Below are 6,431 nucleotides of genomic sequence, written 5' to 3'. Positions count from 1 at the left end.
TCTGCCCCCACGCCCACCCCACCCCACCGAGCTCCGGAGTCCCTCTCCCGGGTTCCCCCGGCTCCCGGGGCCGGGGGCGGGTCGGTGGAGCAGTGTCCTCGCGGGCCTGGCCTTCCGCCCTTATCCACCCTCCTCCCCCCTTCCCCTCAGCGTTGGGGAGGGGGCTGGCTGGGCCTTGGGGGGCGCTGAAGTCATTTTCCGCAAGAAACAACACTTAGTCCATTCCCTTTCCCCGTAGTCTTTCTACCAAAAGCCTTGAGCTCACTGTAATTGTTAAAAGGGGAAAGATGGGTGTTTCTAGACCCCTTTAAATTCCAGGCCACCCCAGCAAGCCGAACTTGGCTGCTTTGTCAGCACCCCGGAGCTAGTCCGCCTCTGCCCGCCACCAGCCGGGAGGAGGCTGCCCCGGTGTGGCCGCGAGTCGCCACTGCCTGTGTCAACCTTACAGGGAACAAAACCAACACAGCGCCCGCTCTGAGTACACACCCACCCGCTCGAAAACAGACCGCGTGGTCCTTTGAATAAAAGGCAGTTTATTTGTGAGCCGCAACGTGAAATATCAAACTCAAGTTTAAGGTTATTCTCTACATATGCAAACCATTAAGACGCCTTATTTGCCACCGTAGGATTCTCTCCACATCTCAGCTACTGTTTCTCTAGCAACCAGTTCATTTAATCCTTCAGATTTATAGGAAAGCCAGAGACTACTTTAAATAAGAAAGAAATTCGTCACTCGACTTTTTCAGGAAGGGTTTCTTAAATTTAGATGTGAAGTACAGTTGTAAGTACAAAAAGAAAACGAACCGAACGTGTCATTTGACTTTGAAAACATCAGAGTGCCTGCTTGGGTGTTATATTAACAAGGTGCGTTTAGGATTTTCCTTCAAGTTGTTTAAGAAAGGAGAACTAACGTGATCCAAAAGAATCCTCATGCCGGACCCGAGCTACTCTACACAATATCTGCTGTGTGCTCTGCTAGATTGTTTGCAAAAGAAAGGGGGCACACCCATCCTAACTTAAGCTCTTCTTGGCTTCCCTAACCACATTACTGTGGCTTAAAACGTGTGCCATATAATGGGTTTCCTTTCAAGACTCAGGCCCAGGCAGTCAACACCCTACCCAGAAACCTCTACACATCGTGAGCCATTAAATCAACAGCACTTACATGCCGCAAAAGCCCAAAATTCATCTTTAAGGAGGCACCGTTTAAAGACAGTTCTCTGTTCATTTTTTCCTGGCCAAATAGGAATCACTGCTTCATTACCCTCGCTAACCAGGCCTTTGCCAAGCTTTGTATAGTTTTTTTCCCATGGGGAAAAAGCAACGGATCTTTAAAAAAAAATTTTAAGAAAGTTATAGTTTCTAATGACACAGGACACCCCTTCTACACCTGAAGCTGCACAGTTCCAAGCTTTACCTATGGGCAAGGCCGTATGATCTGGGAACTGTAGAGGTGTGTCATATTTCATCTTGCCCTCCTCTCTCCGTTATTACTGCTCCCACACCCCTACCACAACGGCCTGTACCTGCCTGCACTCTGGGGTCATGTCCTAGGCTTTCCCAGAGGGATGATTATTAGAAACTGCAATATGAAACTTGCCATCTGTCACTGACTGTAGGGGTGTTTATAAAATTGTGATCCATAACATTATTCAATGGCCCCTGGAAGACTCAGACAAGACATTTAATTCAGACCTATGAGAAAAAGCTTTCTTTCTTCCAAGGAACTGATAAGCTTTTGCATTATGGATGACAAGACTTATTTCAACTGACTGTGTTTTTTCTGTTTACTTTGGCCACCAGGAAATTCAGGACAAATTTTATGGCCTTAAACCATAAAAGAGCCCATTTCCCCTTGTAATTATGTGCCCAGCTTTCTCCCAATGCAATGGTCTCTACCCTGGATGAACACTGTTATCATCTGGGGACCTTTACAGTGACCAAGGGCCCCACTGCCAGCATAAGAGACTATGAGCTCATTGGTTCAGGGCCAGAGCACAGGCATCAATCGTTTCGGTAACTTCCCACATGATGCTCATATGTATGTCAGGTTGAGAAATGCAGTCACGGTCAGCAGTCCCCAAACTTTGCTATGCATAGGAACCCCTGGGAATCTGTAAAACTACTGCTCTCCACCTCTGACCCTCATACACTCTGATTTAATCGGTGCAGGGTGCCACGTGGGCAGCAGGAGTTTTAGATGCTCCCAGGAAATCCTAATGCACAGCTAAATGAAGGATCTCTAGCCTAGACTTATATTCCTATACTTTACATATTTTCCATGATCCTGACTTTTTTTTAATTTAGAGGAAATTCTTCAAATTTTTTAATTTAGAGGAAATTCTATCTTATTCCTCAAATCCTTTGTGGAATAAGATAGAATGTAAATAAATACACTTAATGTAACTAGTGCCCTGATCAGTTTTACCCACCCCCCACCACTCCGATGTCTCAGATTGGTAACCCAATTTTGGGGGAGAACGTGGCGGAGGACAGGGAGAAAAATCCTTAAGAGAAACTGTTCAACGGTCTTATACAAAAAAAAATTATTCCAACCTCCAGTTTCACATCTACCCAGCAATTATACTGAACCTAACTTGTAGATTGTTCTCTAGCCCATTTCCCATTTAGAAAAAAAAAAAGTGCAGCTCCATCACTAAAGTATTCATAAGCAGGCTTATCCTGCTCTCATCTGCCACTCTACTTTCCCATAAACAACAAAAGGGTGAACCAAATCTATGACTGTTGGGTTGGGTTATGCACCATTTGAAGAGAAAACGATGATGAGTAAGACACAGACTCTTTCTTTAAAAGGATACAGCTCAGAAAGGGAAATAGACATAAACACGCTCTTTGAGGCCGAAGCAAATCTGACTGGTTTTCAATGTGAAAATAAAATATAAAAATTGTTCTTGGAGTCGTTTCTAAACAGAACTCATCTCTAATCCTAATGTAACAGAAATGTGTATGATGATAAGTATTTAACAATTTTTTGTGTGTGTGTGGATATCACAGAAATGTGTATGATGATAAGTATTTAACAATTTTTTTTTCGTGTGGTAAATTTCAGAGCCTGGAACAACACAAAGTGGAACATCTAGGATTTGACATTTTCAGCGATCGAGAATTACTATATTTTGTAAATGAAAATACCGCTACTAAAAACAGAATGCTATGCCATGATGTTGTTTCCAAAGACTATCAATATACTAGAGAAATGTGTATGATGATAAGTATTTAACAATTTTTTTTTCGTGTGGTAAATTTCAGAGCCTGGAACAACACAAAGTGGAACATCTAGGATTTGACATTTTCAGCGATCGAGAATTACTATATTTTGTAAATGAAAATACCGCTACTAAAAACAGAATGCTATGCCATGATGTTGTTTCCAAAGACTATCAATATACTAGAGCGATGCGAAAATAATAATAATAGCGAGATATTCCGTGGCAGACTTTGGGGGTAAGTTTAGGACTGTAACCCACGAGTTATCTCGGGTGAACGCTGCAGGCGCCGGCAAGCATTCTCAGGACAAATGGGAAATGGGCTGGAATTTGTTGGGTTTCCTTCTCTTTGGAGTCTGCCTTTAACATCTTAGTATCAATCTTAGATTTGTTACTGTGAGTGTTTGGTAAGTGCTCTTCACTTAGATCATCAGAAATGAAAAATTAGCAAGAACACTTTTACAGTACAATGGGTAATCACAAATGGAAAACATTTAATGCTATGCCTCTTTGCAAATTATTGAGTTGGCTTAGCAAACTGTATCTTAATCAAGTCTGAGAAGTACTCAAAGCCAAATAATAATAGTGTCACATATTTGCCCAAGTTCCACTAGATTTTTCTCTTCAATTTTTGGTGATTTGTGTCCTTTAAAAATAAAGCTCATGAAACAGACATTTTGAAGATGGCCATGTACCTGTAAAAACTGGTGTCATCTTGGAACTTAGAAGCATTCATTGTCACAGAAAGAAGTCTCAAAAATTTAAGGTGTTTATGATTGTATAAGGAAATAAACCATGCCTCAGACTTTTGACAAGTATAGAGGTGGGTAGCAAAGAATGACTTGTAAATAGCTAATCTTTTTGTATAAAAATAGCCAAGCTTTTAAAGAAACACATTTGGAACACCTATGTGCTGTTCATTCTAGCACTTCATAAATAATATTTGAGATATAGATACATGATTCCTATTTTTTCCAATCTGACAAAATATCTGCCTTTCAACCTGCTAAAATATCTATTTACTTTTTTTAGTTCATTAAAATTTCTAAAATATCTGAATTTGCTTCCACATTTTACTGTATTTTTTCTTACATTTTAGTGCATATTTTTATTAAGTTGTACTGTTATTGTTCTTTGTTTTTCTTATTACTATTTGTTCCTCTATTCTGGTGGAGATGTTAATCACTGCGTTTCTATTATTTTACTGTTTACCTTTGACATTTGACATGCATGCTTAACTTAAAAAGTTAATGTCATAATCTCCCATCTGAACAATACAAGAAGTTTAAAATGCTGGTTTTGATCAACTCTTGGTATTCCAGTTTCATTCCACCCTTTTTTTTTAAACCACCAAAGTAAATGTTACTTTTATATTACACTTTTTTTTTAGCTTTACCAATATGTTTTGTGATTTTGTTTCTAAGGATTCCTTGTTGCTTCTTAGATGTTACTTTGGGATCACTTTCCTTCTTCTTGAGGGACATCCTTTTAAATTCCTTTAGTAAAGGTTCATTGGTGATAAACACCAATTTATTTTTCTGAAAATATCTACCTTCATCCATTATATATTAGAAGTAGACTCAAAGCCATTGTAGAATGTGAAAAGATGTGAATAAATGTTTTTAATGTTACTAATGTCTGTGATTTTTACCCATCCTTACCATCTGAAATCTCAGGTTTGTAAAATCAACTTATTTTAGGGTTGCTGGGTGACAGGACAACCCTTTGGAAAAACTACTCAATAACATCATCTAAGAAATTCCTCTGACTTCTGGCTTCTCTTGTTCATGAATGAGCAGCTCTTATTGTTTCTTTGTAGATCATTTGCTTTCTTTTTAGTTACTTTTTGTTCTTGGTATTCTGAACTTTCTGTAATTTTTGTGCGGCTTTCTTTTTTACTTGTCTAATGTACTTTGTTCTTTCTCTTTAAATCTTTTATCATCTGGAAAATGCTCAGCTCTCTTAAAATATTGCCCTTTTTCCAGTCTCTATATCTGTCTTGCTGAGGTTCCATCAATCATATGTAGACCTTCTCATTCTATTATCAGTCTCTCTTAACCACTTTAACATACTCCTCCTCCTTTCTCTCTGTGCTGCATTTCTTCAAATCTCTCTTCCAGTTTGCTAAATAACTGTTTGTTAAGTCTAATTTTTGTTTCATCCATCAATTAAGGTTTTATTCAACGACTATATTTTTCATATCTAGAAGTGCTATTTAATTTTTTTCAAATCAGTCTCATCATTCTTGATAGTTTCTCATTTTGTGTTTCCAAATTTTATTTTATTTAATATTTCATAACTAATTATTTTATATTTTGATAATTCTAATATCTAAAAGTTTGGAATGTGTCATTATTTCTGCTGACTCTTGCTCATAGGGACTTCATTCCATGTGTGTTTACTGTAAATTCATTTACTTGTGATTTAATTTGGTTAATCTCAGTCTATGAAAATCCAGAGTGGATTTGTGTTTGCTTCCACTAAGAGCGAGATACTACCACCCTGAGACCACTTGAGCCCCATTTGAGAGTCTGGATTTTGTCTAAGGAATTCAAAAAGAGTCTGGTGGCTTTGGCTAGAAATAAACAGTAAAGACTTATTCAAGGGTCTTAGAGTTTGCAAACTGAGAATGCAGCTAGGCAAAATCCCAGACGTGTTCCAAAGGAAAAGGAAAAGTTAAGAGTTCTTACAGTACATAGTACATTCTTAAGAATTACTAGTCCTGCATTCTTAGCTCTAAGATTGGTCCAGGACAGTTATCAGTCAGATGTCAGGGGTCTGGATGCTGGATGTCAGATGATCTTGTTAGGTAGTTAGTTAGATATGAGCAAAGGGGGAACAAAGGAATAGAGGCCCAGCCTAGAGACTACCCATAGAACACCCCAATGGTAGTAGAATTTGGGGTACTCACATGCACACAAGGCAAAGAGTTATATAGCAGCCAAGTGTCAATCAGAATGACCTCACTTGCCAATCACCTAGGAACGCCTTTGGAACCACCCATCACAGTCCAGATACAATGCAGACATTCCCACTTCCAGGTCTTTTTTGCCTTCTGGGTTCTTTTGTGGGGCTTTTTAGTGGCCTTTTTGTGGCCCCTCTGTTGCCCCTTTGTGTTGGTTATTGTGGTTACAGCGCTGGACCATGTGCCTCCTTCGGGCATGCTTTGTCTTTCTCTATGTGCCTCCTTGGGGCATTCTGTGT

This window comes from Pteropus alecto, unplaced genomic scaffold (assembly GCF_000325575.1).
Source record: "Pteropus alecto unplaced genomic scaffold, ASM32557v1 scaffold14, whole genome shotgun sequence".
Lineage (NCBI taxonomy): Eukaryota > Metazoa > Chordata > Mammalia > Chiroptera > Pteropodidae > Pteropus > Pteropus alecto.
Note: the sequence above shows the minus strand (reverse complement) of the source record.